This window comes from Planococcus citri, chromosome 2 (genome assembly GCF_950023065.1).
Source record: "Planococcus citri chromosome 2, ihPlaCitr1.1, whole genome shotgun sequence".
In the NCBI taxonomy this organism is placed as follows: Eukaryota; Metazoa; Arthropoda; class Insecta; order Hemiptera; family Pseudococcidae; genus Planococcus; species Planococcus citri.
In genome coordinates, this window is record NC_088678.1 from 35490538 (window position 1) to 35508660 (window position 18123).

General features: G+C 33.5%; 1 protein-coding gene across 1 annotated transcript in view; it reads left to right on the top strand.

The window, feature by feature from the left end:
* The window catches only part of LOC135835542 (leucine-rich repeat neuronal protein 1-like), a 142913-nt gene that overhangs the window by 97226 nt on the left and 27564 nt on the right, over positions 1-18123 (top strand). The window contains exon 4 of the mRNA XM_065349859.1: positions 14474-14566. The gene's annotated coding sequence lies outside the window, so the exon portion shown is untranslated. The remainder of the gene's footprint in view (positions 1-14473; positions 14567-18123) is intronic.

Sequence of the window (18123 nt, forward strand, 5' to 3'; positions counted from 1 at the left end):
CCCTCCCCAATAAGTATAAGACATTGAATGATGAAACCTGTTTTTACGGCAAACTGGTTATGCAATTTTATCATCATTTGCAAGCAATGTAGGCAAATAAGCGTGGTTTTCATAGGGAAACAGCAGTTTAAGCTGGAAATGTTATTATGGGGAATGGAATACCTGAACTCCAAGATCTACCTTTCATCCTTACTCGTAAAACTGTGGAATTCACATTGAACCATTTTCTCTACCCTTAATTTCCAACCCTTTTTAGGTAACTTTTAGAAGCAAATAACAATATATTTTTTTTTAATAATTAGTTCAAAAACAAACAACGAGAGAACTGGGGAAAATAAGAGTTCGTTATAGCTTTGTGTAAGAAACAATTTCTTTCAGTTCTACCATCGTGCAAACGTTTCCGGTGTTTTATTCTTTTTACCAGTTTGAATCTCACGACGAAGAAATTAGTATTAACTCGGTTTCGAAGAATATGATAAAAGGATAACGCGATGATCATTTCCGACCTTATTCACATTCAATATGAGAATTTTAAAAACTTTATAATTTATTTGCAAGAAATTAGCATTCTTTTAAAACTTTCAACCTTTCTAGTTACCATTTCGATTGTACTTTTGCTGGTTTTTAGGCGTTTTATATGCAATTTTCGAGTAATATTTTTCGTATCAAAAGTCATATTTTTAAATATTCTTCAAAAGTTGCCCGCGTTACAGAATTTTGATTAAAAATTCACTAACAGTAGGTAAAGTTGTTCTTTAAAAGCAAAGAAAGAACGGCCTTGAAAATAATTAAGCTTTCAACTGAGGTAGTCTTCCGTGTATGTTGATCGAGCATGAAAATTTCACTCGTTCTTAATTTTGTTACCTGCGTAGGTAGGTAGGTAGGTAGGTAGGTAATGGCAAGGTACAAATACCCATTTTGTATAAAGTGTTGGAGTGTAAAGAGTTTGTGAAAATTATGTACGGAAGTGTAAACATCGTCGAATTCTTATTTATTCTTGTTTGGTATTATTTAATTAGTTGTTTAATCTTTTATTGATATTTTTAGTTAAGCGTCGTAATGTAAACATTGTTAACAGAAGTAAAACTTTGAATGTTTGCAAGTTTGAAGGGATTAACGTGTACTTTCGTATTGGTCGTTAAGTGTTTTGGATTAGCTTGTAGTAGGAAGCGTAAACGGTCACTTATCAACGCTATTATTAGTTTTAATATCGGTGTATCGCCTGAAGCGATAATTTATTTATCTCGGAGCTGAGGGGAAAAAATAGGTCTATAAGCGTGACAGTTTTTTTTCCCCGATCAAATTATTCAAAAATTTACAATGCTCGGTTTTCATGTTGCGATCTTATAATTCGTTACGTACAATAATAAATATTCACGAGAGAAATTTCGCTGCCTAGTTGCCTTATTTTATATATCATCATAAGTTACAACTTCTAGATGAACACCATTCGTGCTGTTATGTAAATTTAGCAAAGTTTTTGTGTATTTTTTTACTAAAGTGACAAACTTTTTTTTTTTCGTGCGCTTTATTACAAAATCTCCATCAGTAGCGCGGTGTTGTACGAGGTGGTAAAGTATATTCCTCCTTCGAAATCAGGGGAATATTTTTATTTTCAATTTTTTTTTTCACTCTGTAGTGTATAGGTATACGATAGGTTTCATAGGGGAATTATTAATATGTACAACCTATAGGTACCTTTGTAATATTTACCAAATATGTTGGTAATTTAACGCGTTAAATCTTATCGTATGATTAGATGAAACACATTTTTCTGATACACAATACTTACATATGGTAGCTCGAGTAAATTAAGTTATTTGTATTCAGCTCGACGATAGGAAAAATGTTATCGGCGTTCAATGAGGCGAGGTAATCGTTAATAATGTTTAATAAAACGACTTGTTGTAGGATAGGTCAAGTCGACTTATCGACGAGAGGTTTTTTGTACGTATTTGTAGACCGATGTAAAAAGACGTTTATTAATTTTCACCCCTTTTTTTTATATTGTAAAATGCTGAATGTGCGATGGAAATAGAATGTTTCTTTTGGTTCTGTGTTTGCAAAACGAGTGTTTACTGTTTGATGTGGGATTGCGGATATTGTCTCGTCCGTTCAGCCTTTTTTTTATCTTTTGAGCTGTAAAATTTGTTTTTTTAAATTTTGTAACACTGAATTTGTTACGAGGTTCATCTTACAAGTAACCTCTCGAAGTGCCCACCTTCGATTTGAACGGGATCACGGTTTTCGGAAAGGACATGGTCTAAAACTCCCATAAGGAAAATTTCAGCTGCCCAAATTTATTTTTCGATTTTTGGCGAACGTTTGAAAATTCAAAATTGACCATTTTCAGTGATTAATCCGTACTTCAAAAAAAAAGTACGTACCTACGTGATCAGTAAAAATGATCAAATTAAGTCATTACACTACCCAAGTTTCACTGTTTCCGGCCATTCTGGAGTCTCTAGCACAGTTTTCAATTTCTCCAGAATTTTGAAAATTGCGCTGGAGGCTCCAATAGGACTTGATACGGTGAAATTTGAACTTGGTAGGAGGGGGGAGGGGGTTGGCTTTGAAAAATTCTTCGCGTACAGGAAATTTTTGATTTTTTGATTGTTTCTTTTTTTAAAAAAGCTGGTCAAAAAAACACTCTTGAGGTGTCCACCTCGGAATTGGCTCAAATGCGGATAAAATCGTTAAACAGGTCGAGCATAAAACACAATTCGATTTTTAGCTGCCCAAGTTAATACATATTTACGCTTTCTGGAGCGAATTCAAAATCCTGGAGAATTTGAAAATCGCACTGGAGTCTCCAGAATGGATAGAAACGGTGATATTTGGATAGAGTAGGGGTTTACTATTAGTTTCATGACTTATATTAATCATTTTTACTGATCAAGTACGTACTTGAAAAAAAAAAGTATAAATCACTGAAATGGTTAATTTTGAATTTTTTAAATGTTCGCCAAAAAACGAAAAATGAATTTGGGCAGCTGAAATTTTGGTTATGGAGGGTTTAGACCATGATCTTTCCAAAAATCGTGGTCCCGTTCAAATCGGAGGCGGACACCTCGAGAGCTCCCCCTATTAAGAAAAAAAGAAATTTCATGTTATTTGGTACCTGCACTTTATAATCACAGAAACCCATTTTTATGGATTTTGGATATCTTTGATATGTTTTTTTTACCTTTTATGCTTTATTTATTTATTTTCTGAGTTTTGAGAACATCTTGATCAGAATGATTTAAATGAAATTCACTCTAATGCTATTTTTGGCGCGCATTGGATGATTATGGCTTGGTTTGAGTAGAGATGACATGGACCTGGAAAATGTTTGGCCCAAATTTTCATGAGGGAGTCGTGCAAAGAGATGAAAAAAATTAAAAACCTCAAAAAAGGAATCAATTGAAAATCCATCAATCATTCATGTACAGAAATTACAATTTTGAAGAAAGTGGTAAACATCACTTTTTTGAATTTTTCTAGAATACAAAAAATTTAGAATAATTCAATCAACTTCAGAAAACAGAAGCATAGAAAAGTGAATCATGGCATGACCAGCCTCTCTTCGTGCTTTTCTAGGTGTTGTAAAAAAATATATTTTCATTTTTCCTCATTAACTAGCAATTTTTTCTAAATTGTAAAATTGAAAAATCCGCTAGAAACTTCAGAATGGCTTGATATAACCATCAATCGATTTGGGAGATCGAATACAGGGCAAGAGTCTGAATTATATCTCTCTGACTCATTTAATAATCAAATTAAAATTTTTCGAGAAAAATGGTCCAAATTGAAGTTCATATTTAAAAATTCGTCAAAAATCAAAAACTGAATATCAGCAGGGTGCATTACTCATCACTTCTTCATAAAACAGGCCATCCTGCTAACACATTATTTTCAACCGCGAAAATCAATAAAAAAGTGGTTGACTTTATCTTAAACAATTTCACTCGTTTATTATTCTCGCATGTACATTAGGTATTTGTTATGCATACAAAAAGTGTATACTTTTTTCACGTTTGGCTCGGTCGAATTTAAATAAACTTTTCCACCCTGAAAATAACATTCTGGAGACGTTGCAGAATAAAAATTATAAACTCAACTCGGGGGCAAAATCTTTTATAATAATCTTTGACAACACGTGACGTTCTACATAGTAGGTATGATACGTATTACTTAAATCCGCCGTCGAAAAAACGTTTCGAGTATAAAATAAATAAAAATATTTGCCGAAGAGTAGATATTTTTATCAATAAAAATCCTAGTTATTCGTGCCCAAAGCAAACTGAAAATACTCTATCAAACAAATCGTAAATAAATATAGAAAACACTGCAACTAAAAATGAAACAAAAAGGAAGAAAGAAATTATCCTTGAAACAGAGTTATGCTGAAATGGAAAATATTCCACGTGTTGGAAACATGTATCTAGTGGATACTTCATTAATGATAAATTACGCGGCAAAGCGATGGTCATTAGGAGTTTCTTATTTCCACTCTTCGCTACATATCAGAGAGTTAGTTGTATCCATAGTGAGATTTTTCACGGTACAAAATGTTGAACTACTCGTATAATACCTATACACGAAAGTAACCATGTTATTATCATCTGTCCGCGTATAAGAAGTTAATCGAAAGAACTTTCGGTTTTAAATTAGAAAATTCATTCGAAAAACTTTCAACAACAAGTTGTATATGTGCGTATATAACTGAGTTCATATACAAGCTTCGTTAAAGTTTAACGTACAACTTTTCATAATGTTTATTCGTAAAAAAACAACAAAAAAGTTGAAAAAAAAATTTAAGTACCTTGCAAATGGCTGAAAACTTCGATTATGAAGCATTTCGTGAATTACGTGTGGCTTTGGTTTACAAATGAAAACGAAAATAGCCAGGTACCTAACTAATTTTTTCCTCCAGGAAATGTTTACGTTGCGATTTTAATTTTATATTTGTTTCTGCTTGCTCATCTTATCTTCTCTTTTGTTAGCTACGTTAATTCTTTTTATTTTATTACCTAGGTACAAAGGCAGTCAAATTTATGGTTCTTTTTCGGGGAAATTTCTTAAATGAAAATGATGTCTGTTACGTTGAGTGAAATGAAAAATGCCATAGAAGAATCGGAGAAGAGATGTCAATTTTATATTTCAACATTTTCTTCGACGAAATTTTACCAGAGTTTTTAAATTGTCAACGCATCAATTTTCTATTCTCTTCTTCTTCGGTTGTCATTAATTCAGGACGGTTGATAGGAAATAACTCTGTGAGAAGCGTCGAAACGAAAATCACGATAGGTATATTTACGTAAAATTTGATCACTTTGCTGCCAATTTAATCGAGTCATTTTACATTAGTGAAGCGAAATTTGATTCAGAAAATTGAGACTTTATTTCTGTAATCATTAGCCGCGTTCGTGTTGTGGTCAACGTTTTTAGAACGTTCAGATAGCATAGTCCAAATCTTGGATGCTATTTCCTGGGTTTTTTTATCGAATGCTCGTCTTAGGTTTCTCGTACGTTTTTCAAGAGAATGTTCCAAAATTTACTCTTTCTAGTGTTTTTTTTTTCAGAGTAGTTGAAAGAAAATCTGCTTGTATGATGAAAACTGCTCCTGAAATATTTATTCAATTTTTCTTCTGTTTTGTTCTGTATTTCAGACTGTTTGTAACGATGTGTGTTCTAATCAAAATGTACCTACTTAATATTTTCCTAGATATTTTGATTTTGAAATTGACATTTTGATTGTAATCAAATCAAAATTTTGACCACTCTTTAGGTAGGTTTGCAATTTCTCAATATATATCTGTTTCTGTATAGTCGGGGAGCCCGCTTAAGGATCTATTGCATCCCCCGTCGATCCTCCGGGACAACTTATGGGAGTCCTAAGGAACATTTCTAGCCCTTGTACTCAAAGAAAAAGTGGCCCTACTTACAAAATGGCGGCCATTTTGATTGGCAGGTCAGCCGAAATCGCAGATTTTGCATACCAACATAGGACATGCGCGTTTTTCGATTTTTGGTGAATTTTTGAAAATCAAATTTAGGCCAAAAATGAGGGAAAAAATCAAAATGTTACCAAATTGACGAAGAAAGATGAAATTTGAGATACACCCTATTTTCGACATGCCAAATCGATTGCAAACTGTTTCAAACTGTTTTGAGCAGTTCCGGAGCCTCCAGCAGATTTTTGAAAATTCCTGGAGCCTCCATCAGATTTTTTAAGCTTTAAATTTTCACAAAATTTCATCAAAAAATGGAGATGGAAAGCTGAAATTTACTCTACACTCCAATTTTAACACCCTGCGCTCCGAAGACGACTTCAGGTGGGTTCAAATCATTTTGGAGCCTCCAGCGACTTTTTGAAAATTACTGGAGCCTCTAGTAGATTTTTTAAACTTGAAATTCCCGCAACATTTTACCAAATGGAGTTGGCAAACTGAAATTTACTTCGCAAAATAATTTCAATCAGATATGAAGTCGACTACATGGAGGTTTCAAATGTTTTTAAATGATTTTGAAGCTTCCAGTTACTTTTTGGAAATTTTAATTTTCCAAAAAACACCAAAACGACTTGAAATACACCGAAATTAGTTTGCAGAATGAATTTTGACTTTCCATCTCCGTTTGATAAAATGTTTAGGAAATTTAAAGTTTCAAAAATCTACTGGAGGCTCCAGTAATTTTCAAAAAGTCGCTGGATGCTCTAAAACGACTTGAAATCCCCCTGCAGTTGACTTCGTAACATATTGAAATTAGTTTGCAGAGTAAATTTCGGCTATCCAACTCCATTTGATGAAATTTTGTGAGAATTTCGAGTTTCAAAAATCTGCTGGAGGCTCCAGAACTGCTCAAAACGGTTTGAAACAGTTTCTAATCGAATTGGCATGTCGAAAATAGGGTGTATCCAAAATGTCAGTTTTCTTGGTCAATTTGGTAAAATTTTGATTTTTTCCCTCATTTTTGGCCTAAATTTGATTTTCAAAAATTCACCAAAAATCGAAAAACGCACTATAGCACTTGAAATTTTGACAGATGATACATTTTTGCTTGATCTTTCGATCTACTTTTGTACAGTTTGAAAAATGTTGTGCATGTCCTATGTTGGTACGCAAAATCTGCGATTTTGGCTGACCTGTCAATCAAAATGGCCGCCATTTTGAAAGTAGGGCCACTTTTTTTGAGTACAAGGGCTGGAAATGTTTTAAGAAAAAAGTTGTCCCGGATGATCGACGGGTGGGGGGGTGCAATAGATCCTTAAGCGGGCTCCCCGACTTATAGTAGGTGTCCACGTTCGTCGTACATTCGACAAAGCTAGGTAATCAAAGTGCATTTTCCATTCAACATCGATACGAACAGGAGGAAAATTATCAATAACCATGTCTGTAAAAGTGTAGATGAAGGAAGTTATGGGAATTTCCGTTTCATTAAGTAGATACAATTTTGAAAAATAAAAATATATCTAAAAATATCGTTTCAAATATTTTCTTTCCAAAGAAACAATTGCACTTCAAATGATCAAGCAAAATACGATGAAGGTAATATTTTTCAATTTCATACTATATTGATGAACACGTAAAGAGTTGGTAATATTTTTATTGCTTTCGAGCGAGTATTTTGATCATGATATTCGTAATTCATTTCAGTCAATATCGAATTGATAATTTCGACTCATTTTAATAAGCCAGGTTATGAAAAATACCAATGCTTCAATTTTTCAAAATCGCTGATACTTTGTAAAAAAATTTAATTTTGAACTCCAATTCTCCCTTCAACGTTTTTTTCTCTTGTCGCATTTCCTCTTTTATTCTCTTAACCAATTCCATTTGACTCGGTAACTTTCGAAAATAAACTCCGAACAAAGAAAATACTTCGTAAATTTTCACGATAGTCAATCATTTAGCGGGGTTACTTTACTCGAAAATTATATATTTTTTCCAATGGAAACGGCAAATCAAAAGCAATGTTCGTAACATGACCATCAAAATACTCGAATTCTCATTTCAAAACCTCGCGGTGGATGATTTACGGTAAATTTTGCAATCGAGTACGTCATCTATCACATAGGTATACCCTCCTTGATGATAAATAAATCGCGTGAAAATATTGAAAAGACAAGCCGCTCGTAGAAATACGACCTGTAGGTATACACAATGTGCCATTGTGCGAAAAATTAAAGAAGCGCGTGTAAAAAGTTCATACGGTGCCTTTTTTTTCTCTCTGTGGTGAATTTGGCAACTCAACAAAGTCATCGAACTATATGCGTAAAAGTAAGTTACGTCGGTACCTAATGTATTTTTTGCTTTGGCCACAGGCTTAATGTACTAAAATGTAATTTTTTTGTGTAACCGGTATTTTATATGTTATAGTATCTTAAACAGCCGCGCTTTTATTTCATTTCCTATACTATTGAGAGGTACATTAAAGTTGGCAGGGTGTAGGAGGAGTGAATAAAAAAAAAAAGAAATAAGACTGGAGAAAAAAGAGAGCAAAAAACTTTGTCGGAAAAAAGTCGTAAGTTGCTGAAGTGTCCTTTTCTATTTATAAACACTTTGAAAACTGTCAAAAGGAAATTATTGGCGTTGTATTATAGCTTAACCTGTGGGTTTTTTTATTGTAAAGCTACAATTCCTTTCTCTTTTTTTTGTTTCGTTTTGTTTATATGGTCAAAACATGGTCCAAACAAAAGAAAATTTTTTACACGATATCGTTTTCTAGGTTTTATGATGCAGAATTCTTCGTTATGTGGCATTTTATGGCTTATACGTGAAAAAAAAAACTTGGTGAATAGGCTTGTCAAAATTTGAAAACGTGTTGGTTCCACGTGGAGGAACATTTATCAACACATTCGGAATCGATTTATAGAGCTCACTCGATCAAATAAGTACGTGGGCCTTATAAAAGGTGACTAAAAGTTGATAAAATATTCGTATAAATTAATTTACTCTGGTGTGAAAATTTCCCACGGATTTTTCCACCAAATCACTTTAATCTTTCAGTATTTAGCTCTTCATATAAGTGCAACATCCACATGGTTTTGTGAAAAGCCTCATTTGAAAATTCGATACTCGAAAATAAATTCACAAAACACCTAACTCGTTGTGATTCATGCGAATATAAACACCAACGAGGAAAAGCTTATTGCAGTTGAACATGGCGAATTTAAGTTGTTTGCAACCATTTTGGAGATCTCTCAGGACCATTAGGCGATGTCAATTAAACATAATACCGCATTTTTCCCACTTTTACTTTTTTTCTTTCGAAAAAGCATTAATTAAAGGAATATAAATCAATTCCAGAAATTCAAGTCGAGCCGAGAAAGGCTTTAAAAACAAGAGGAAAAAAAGATTAAACAGCGTGATTTTTTTTCATTCAAAAATACTTCGTTTTGATATTTTTTTATTTAAAATAATTAAGAATAACGAGCCGGTGTGGTGTATAAATTCCACGAATAAAATTCTCCGGCTCTTCGGGTAAAATGTAAATTTTCCTAGCCAGGTATTAAGTCGAAATATTATTTAATTACGAGAACAATTTGAAATTTTCATGCAACATACGTATATAAGTAGGTATGGGTAAGTAGGGGTAATTTAAAAGATGTCTAAAACGTTCATACGTATGCAAAAAGGTAAAGCCTGGCTTCTTTGTATGCGAAATTCAGGTTAAATGGCTCAATGCCAAGGATAAAAAATCGCACAACATACCTTTACATCGGTTGTAGAGATGCCCTTTTCGCTAAGTATTCGGTTTGGGTATGTTTTTTCGCGTGTTTCCTCTTATTCATTATTTTTACGATTCTCATTAAATTTATATGTAGTTTGATTTTCTCTCTTTCTCTCTTATATGTACCTTGCTTGGTGTAGGATTTGTTTCTTTGAAACGTTCGATTCGAATATTCGTTGCAGTTTGAATAGAATGAGACAAGGTTACAAAACGCGATGTTATTGGCGTTGTCATCTTCATGCTTGAATATTAAACAACGTGATATTGTACATAGGTTACAACGATGTTACTCGCGTATCGTCGAGCATAACAAATCTACCTACGTATAGAGCAAAGAAAACAACCAAAGCTGTTTACAAAATTGATATAAGTTTAAAACTGTTTTATGAACATATATGTACAATATGATCCGAAAGTAGTAGCAAGATCTTTTACCAGATAACGATACAACACCTACTGAGTCTGTGTAGGTATATGTACATTTGCCTCACCCACAGATTGTGGGAGCAAAAGTTTGATCATCAAAAAATTTATTTTCATCATTTTTTTCCATTCACATCTATGTATCTTCAGAGCTATGTATGTACAATGAACAGAAAATTGAATCGGTAACAGTTACATAAAAGGTGTCAAGTGCCAAAATGCAATTTTTCACGAAACGCAAAAAACTAATTTATTCGAAAACCAAGAAATTGTTAGAAACGTCACTTGGGCCGGTGGTAGAGGTTCATTTTAGACAACTTTTAAGATTGGACCGATTGAAAAATATTCACATGTTCTGGATACATGGCAATATGGCTCATCTAATGTTTAAAAAGAAGATTGATCACGGCTAATGATGGAGTATGACTTGGTGCTTCGTGAAGTTGGGTCACACCTGGAACCTTTTGGAAATACTGGGGTGCACGGCATGCATGAGCAGATGAAAAAAATATGCATTTTTTTGAGGAAATGCACATTTTGAAAATAAAAAATTGTTTTAAGGATAAAAAAATCAACATTTTTCAATTTTTGGTTTATTTTTAAAGAAAAGTACGTACAAGATTTCAAAAAAAAAAAAAACTTTCAGAAAGTCATTATTTAAAAAAAATTGAAAAACAAATTTGGAATCTGCGACATCGAAAATTTAACAATTGATATGTCACATGTCAAAATTGGCACGTCTTGGACTTAACTCCTTGTAGCTCTTAATAGAGAAATTTTGAGCTCTTTAGTCACGATTTTTGAAATTTTTGAAAAAAGTGTCATGTAACCTACAAAAGAGAGTAAAAATTTATGTGAAATTTTTTTTGAGCATTTTTGAAGAATTTTAGCCCTAAATTTACAATTTTTTTTGGATAATTATGAAAAATTATCACAGATGACCAATTAAAATGGATCACACAGAGGGAAAATTCTGCGACATCACAAAGCAAAGTGCCATTTCTGAAAATTATTCACCAAAGTGGTGAATTTCATCAACATATGCAGGTGATTCCGCCACTCTCCCCCACCCCCCTCCCCCCAAAAAACAATTATTTAAAATTATTGATAAAAACTTCGCTAAAAATTATTTCTGTATAAAAGGAGCTGATAAATTAGTTTTGCTTACCAAGTTTATCAAATTTGTTACAGTCTTAGTTTTTATCATTATGGCTCTTCAAAAAATTGATTCAAATGCATTCAAAATTCTTCAATGAAGCTCACAAGGGAACCTTTTTTCACAGATACTCTCCAATTTGAACGAAACTAAGCTAGATCAAAAGGAAACCTCCGTAACCAAAATTGTAAGTCCTAAAGTTCATTTTTGGATTTTTTAGAATTGAAAATAAATTTTTGAAAGGCCGATTCTAAAACTTTTTTATGAATTGTACATTTTTTAGTGCGAAATTAAACTAACGTGAATAATTTCTTCAATTTAAATCCCACACACGGGAACAAAACAACTACTCTGTTTTGTCAAAGGTAAAAAGTGAGAAGCAAGAGTTATTTCTTCCTAATACTCTGTTTTGTGCTATTTTGAATCCTTCGAAAAGTTTTCAATTTTCTGCCACAATTCCAAATCACTCTGGAGGGACCGAAAATCAACTTTAGGACCTATTACTTTGGTCAGTACTTATTGGGCACCTTCTCGATCGTTCCGAAGTTCATTTTTGGGGTCTCCAATCTAATTTCAGATGACCTATTGGAAAATTTTAAAACTTGCTGAAGGTTTTAGAAAAGTGTGTTACTTTTTTCTGGTTGGGGCAAGCAAGTGAAGGAGTTGGTGGTAAAAAATTTTTTCCCAGGGCGGAAAATTGCTTTAAAGTCCGGCCCTGCCTGCCTCACTAGCTCATCACAAAAAATTTTTGGTGAGTCACAAATGAGTTTGAGAGCGAAAATATTACAAAAATTATTGATGGCAGATCTTTGAAAAATGCATGCTTATTAATTTAAAATAAAATTTCCTCTGATACTTTCCTTACACAAGATTGAGCATGTAAGGAGAACCCATAATCATTGAAAATCTATTGTAACAATTATAAAGTGGAATGGCTTAGCAGTACCTACTTGTTAGCGTATTTACGGCAAACTAGTTATGCAATTTTATTAACACGAACGTCGACAAAATGAATGCAGTTTGTTAGAAGGTTCTGCTGGCCTTGCTGTAGGACCACGATCTTTTCAATTCTAATTTCATCTTCTGAGTAAAAAAATAACGGAAAGATCAAACAAATTAACCCTTCTTGAAAAAAATGTTCTCAGATGGTTTTCTTTTTGATGAACTCTTTCACAATTTACCAGACTTTTGATTCAAATTCTCTAACGAAATAAATATTTATCCCAATCCATACCAACAAACCTCATAAAAATTTGAAAGTGCACAACTTATTGTCTACTCAGCGCAGAAAAAATCGAAATTCACAGCATTCAATAGAGCAAAGGTTAAGAGGATAAAATTTTAATCTTGTATATAATAAAAGTATAGGTAGGTACAAGCAGGTGAGCATGAAAAATTTGATAAGAGCTAAATGAATGAAAATATTCCCAATTACTTGAAACTCTGCAGTAGGTAGTGTAGTCTTTAACAACCCATCTATTTATAAATCTCAATACCTCGACAAAAAAAATGAATAGGGACCCAACTCGCGTCAAAAGCTCATAATACATAAATAGCCCCGTCTCCAGAAAAAAAAATATATACCCTTACAACATACCTGTATAAACACAAAACACCTATTTAAAAACTGTACGCCTCGCCGGCAGTTGTGAATTCATCGACGTATAAAATTTGTCAACTACAGGGCTGTGTGTAACTTTAAGTAACAAATAATTGACATATTTCGCTTTTTGTTTCGTCCGGCGATACGGTACGGCTTGGCGTGGAGATTCGAATACACAAAAAGTTAAGCTTTGAAAAACTGCTCCAATGTGTCATTGGTAACCGATAACGTGTAATAAATTAGGAAAAGTTATCACCGGAAGAGAGGGATGGATTACCTTTTCTATTATTATTGAAAAGCTCTTCGTTATATTCTGTCAAAAACGGTATAAAACTTTCGAATCAAAATATCAATTGACGTCGAATACCGAATACAAGGGGTATCTAAAATACGCGTATTTGCGCGGAATTTAATGACGTTACTACGTTATCGTCTCTCTTTCAACTTTACGTGTTCCAATTACCTAAATTTCACGTCGGCTTGAATTTTTTTCTTATTTTTTATATAGGTTCGTATTTTCACCGCCTATCTGCGTAGTTTGATTTATTTCCAAAACGAATTTTCCCCTTGAAATGAAGAATATAGGTTATTACCGATCGAGCTACCATTGAAATAAAGGATACGACTGCGAGTGAACCCCGGTTTTTTTTTGTATACATTATGGGCTTAAAATAAAATCATCGTATTTGCACATTTTGTCGGAAAATTCCATTTTTTTGTTGTTTCTTTTGTTTCAATTTCGTAAGAATGAGATATCGTGAAAATAAAAATTGCTGATGTTTGTGAAACTTTCAAAGTTTTTTTATATGAAGTTTCAATTTACGATCGCAAAATGAACGATCCAATATGAAATGCAAATAAAAATAACTTGGGCAATAATTTTGAATTTTTTATGTAGGTTGTATTTAAATTAGGTACACAGAATGTCCTGAAACTGGCCAATATTAACTTGCGCCACAAAACTCGATTAATGGAAGGAGAAGGCGAAGGTACAATTTTACTATAATTTTACACTTGAAATCTTTCCATTTGTACTCAATTAATTATCTACATATTTTGTATTGCCAGTAAATCGATGTTCAATACAAATTTCCAAGTAACTATCTTTATGAATTTTTTCAATTTTTAAATATGATTGGTGAAGGTGAAAGTTATCAAATGGTAACTCAACGCTGACGCAAAAATTTTAAATTACCCACCTACGTATTCGCAAACTTGAATCAGCAATCGTCTGTGACCTCCATCCACAGATAAAATTACCCTACTTGACCTTACGTCCTCGCCGCCATTATTTCTACCCTTAAAAAACTGAATAAAAATAGCGTGAAAATGTTTCCAATCTGGAAGATGAAAAAAAAAAACTAATTCAACGTCCGCATATTGAAATTGAATTTAGTCGAGTGAGACTGAGAAAAATATTACGTCGAATAAAACTACCCCGGCTACCAAAACAGTGTAATGAAGCGAGAAAAACCCGTAAATATGGTGGTGCATTTGAGAAAGAAAAATTCCACTTATAAAAATAACTTGCATCGGTGCGAAGATTAATTTTTGTTTAAATTTTCTATTTACAGCGTAACGAGGAGCCGCCAGTCAGAGTCGCGGGTGTGGTCAATTACGTTTCAAGAGCTGAAACACGCAGAACTACTCACGAAATCAAAGAGTAGGTAAGTCAACAAATGCCAAGATGACTCTTTCTCGTTGATTTAAATACGCGTTTTGAAATTCTACTGCGTGTAAGTCTTTCTGGAATTATCGAATAGGCCTGTAAAGTCGAGTTGAAAAAAGAAAAGGGAGAGGGGGAAAAAGCGAGAAAGAAAAAGTCTGATTAGTTTGGGTGACAAGACAAAGACAACTTTCAAAATAGAAACCTTCTGGTTAACGTGAAAAATGTTTTAAAAATGTATAACTGAAATGGATGAATTTTAAATTGAATATTATGTCTATCTCTTTCATCAACTTCTCTGCTGTTTTTTCTTTTACTTTTTTTTTTATCGGTACAAAAATCTTTTCGCTTTCGAAAAGGCTTAGGTAGGTTTTTACACCCTTCTTCGGTATCTAACTAAGTAGGTAATGTAATTTTGAAAATATCTCTCAGCGAAAAATTATTTTTTTTAGTCTTTTTAGACATGTGATGAAGCGTTAAAGATTGCTTTTGATGAGACAGTGCTGATTCCAGGGTAGTTTGTGATGTCATTTTGAAAAAGAATAATTGAATTTTTCTTCTCCTACCTAATTTGAATTATTGGTTGGGGTTCTTACGAATTCTTTCAGCTCCCGTTAAAAAAAAAAAAAAGTCATCTAAATTTGAAATCAAATTCCACAGTGCCCCTCACATGCCACATCTTACCTTATGTGACATCTGAGGCGCATCCATAAAACTAAAATTTTACAGAATCGATCTGGATACTTCAAAAATACATCTTTCATCTTGAAAATATTAAACATTTCTGTCAATGACGTGATTCACAACAGCTTGAATAAGCAGATAAATTATTGATCAAAGTAAAAATTAATGGACAACTCGACACGTATAATTTTTCCTTTAAATTTAAAGCATACGTGGTTCATTTCATCTAACATTGTTTTGCTTTCAATGTATAACGACAAATTCTTGGTTCATCATTTGTCATATGAAAAAGGAAAAGACAACCGTCATCATAGAGTACGTATCCGATACACACTAGATGAATTGGCAAAATAAAAAAACAAATCCGGAATAGAATAAGGAGCGAGCTACGAGCATATTCGGTACACTTATACGCTCGGATCATCGTTCGAAAACCATAAGTTAAAAAAATTGGATAAATAAAGTATACTATACGCGAAGAAACCATATAAAGTTCATAATTTACCGATATATGTTGAAACAAATACCATGAAAAGGAATCGCGTTCGAATAAAAAAAGGAGAAAAAAGAAAGTATGAAGAGAAGAAAATAAGTACACCGTGAGATAATGCAAGAAAACGAAAAGCTGACAAGTAAAAAATTCCCAAAATAAAGATTGAAATTCAACAAACAAACTGGAACGGTTATGATATATTATAAAGATAGTATAGCGCACGTATGTGTATTACATTTACCGTATGTAGGTACATATAAGGTTTATTGCGCAACACCAAACGCAACAACAGAAAACAAAAATTGTTGAAAAACGAGAAAGTGTTTCGAAAAAATTGCTCCAATTTTAAAACATTTACGATAAAGTATTTTTGATATGTATATACTCGTACCTACCTACGAAGAAGCGAAAAAACTTTATGGGAATTTACTACACAGTTTGTAGATAATACAGACGCATAAACAAGGTATTACGCACCAGGTATAGAAAATAAACGTCAGGCTATGCTTTTTTTTTCACGTAGACGGTACCTATCTAACTTAGATAGAGAATGCGGTTTTACTAAACGTTGAAAATAATGACTAAGGTGATTTGTTCGAAGGTAATTTAGTGCTATCTAAGGTTAATTTGAGTATTCGGAAGGAACCACTCATACTTTTATTTATTTTTTAAATTTCGCATGCTTGCGAATTCGTTAACGAGGATTTGCTACCAAGCTAGGTCTTTTTGTTTTCTTTCGAGCTACGTGGATGGACTACGATTTTACAGCAGTACCTATTCGAATGGTCCTGATTAACTAAAGTAAGCCATTTGCATAACAACAATTTTGTTTTGTTTTCCCCTGGTTTTTTCCTCCAGTGGGGTGTTGGATGTGAGTCGTACTGGTGTTTGGTTTTGTTATTTTGATACACCTGTATCGTCCAGTGAGCTTATTTTTGAGAAAAAATGAATAATATTATAAGTTTTAATTAAGGTCTGGTTACTCTATTCCAAAATTAAGGTCCGAGAAAAAAAGCATAGATATACAAGGATAAGAAAAATTCGTTTGTATACAACAGGAGAATCCTCTCGAGATGCCCGTCTCCGATTTGTATGTAATCGTGATTTTTGGAAAGACCTGAAACGCCATAACCAAAATTTCAGCTGCCCAAATCGATGTTTTGATCTTTGGCGAATTTTTAAAAATTAAAAATGGACCATTTTCAGGGATTTGTGCTTAATAACAAAATATCATCTCCTCTGGACCAAGTTTCACCAAATCTGGTCTTTCAGGAGCCTCCAGCGTGGTTTTCAATTTCTCCAGGGTTTAAAATTTTTTGAAGGAGTGAAAATTAATTTGGGCAGGTAAGAATCGAGCTATGGCTTATTCTCAACTTGTTTGAAAGATTTATTAACATTTGATCTGACAGGCCAATCTCCCTTTTTTCGGTACTATCAAAAATTTTTGAAAAAGTTGTAAAAAATCGAATTTTAAATTTCCTGCATTAAAAAGATTTCTTTTCAAAACAGAAGTATGAATTTTTGTCTGGGACAATAGTGTTGCGGCGGCATACCTCGATCTCAGTAAGGCATTTGACACGGTTGATGTTGGGATTTTTTTACAGAAGCTCTGGAACTGTGGGATCAGGGATGTGCAGCATGACTGGTTCAGATCCTACCTGGAGGGAAGAACTCAAGCTGTTAAAGTTGGGAGTAAAATTGGGGATTTCTTACCTGTAATACATGGGGTACCACAGGGCAACATACTAGGACCAATCCTCTTTTTAATTTACATTATTGACATTTTTGAACTAAAATTAAATGGGACATTATATGGATTTGCAGAGGATACAACTTTAGTAAATAGAGCCAAAAATCAAGATGATCTCATTAAGTTTATTGAAATTATTGGGAGGCTGGTTCTAGCAACATAAATTAAAACCAAATTCATCCAAATCAAAATTGTTAAGTTTTGGCTATAGGGTTTCCCCTGACCTAGGGTTAAGGTGCTACTTGCATGAAAGCCTGGATGTGGGGCTCCGTGTGGCTGCATGCCCCTGTCCCAAGTTGAGTCAACTCGGTACCTCAGAATAATGATTGATTCCTATTAAGTATATGTACTTACTTACTAGAGCTGAAAATGGTACTCGCTGACAGCGGGTAACTGCTGTACCCGTATCATAAATTCTCACTACTCTCTAGTAGAGGGTAACTAGTTGAAAAATGTCCCACCAGTTCACATTATAACGTGTAGCGAGTTGAATGCGCAGCCACGCCGGTGTACCAGTGTGACATCATAAACCACGCCCAATTGTCACACAGTAGATGATTACAAGTCAGTGGGGGAGTGGCATTGTGTGACAAGTGTTGAGATGTGTGTTATGACTCACGCTGTACAAGTG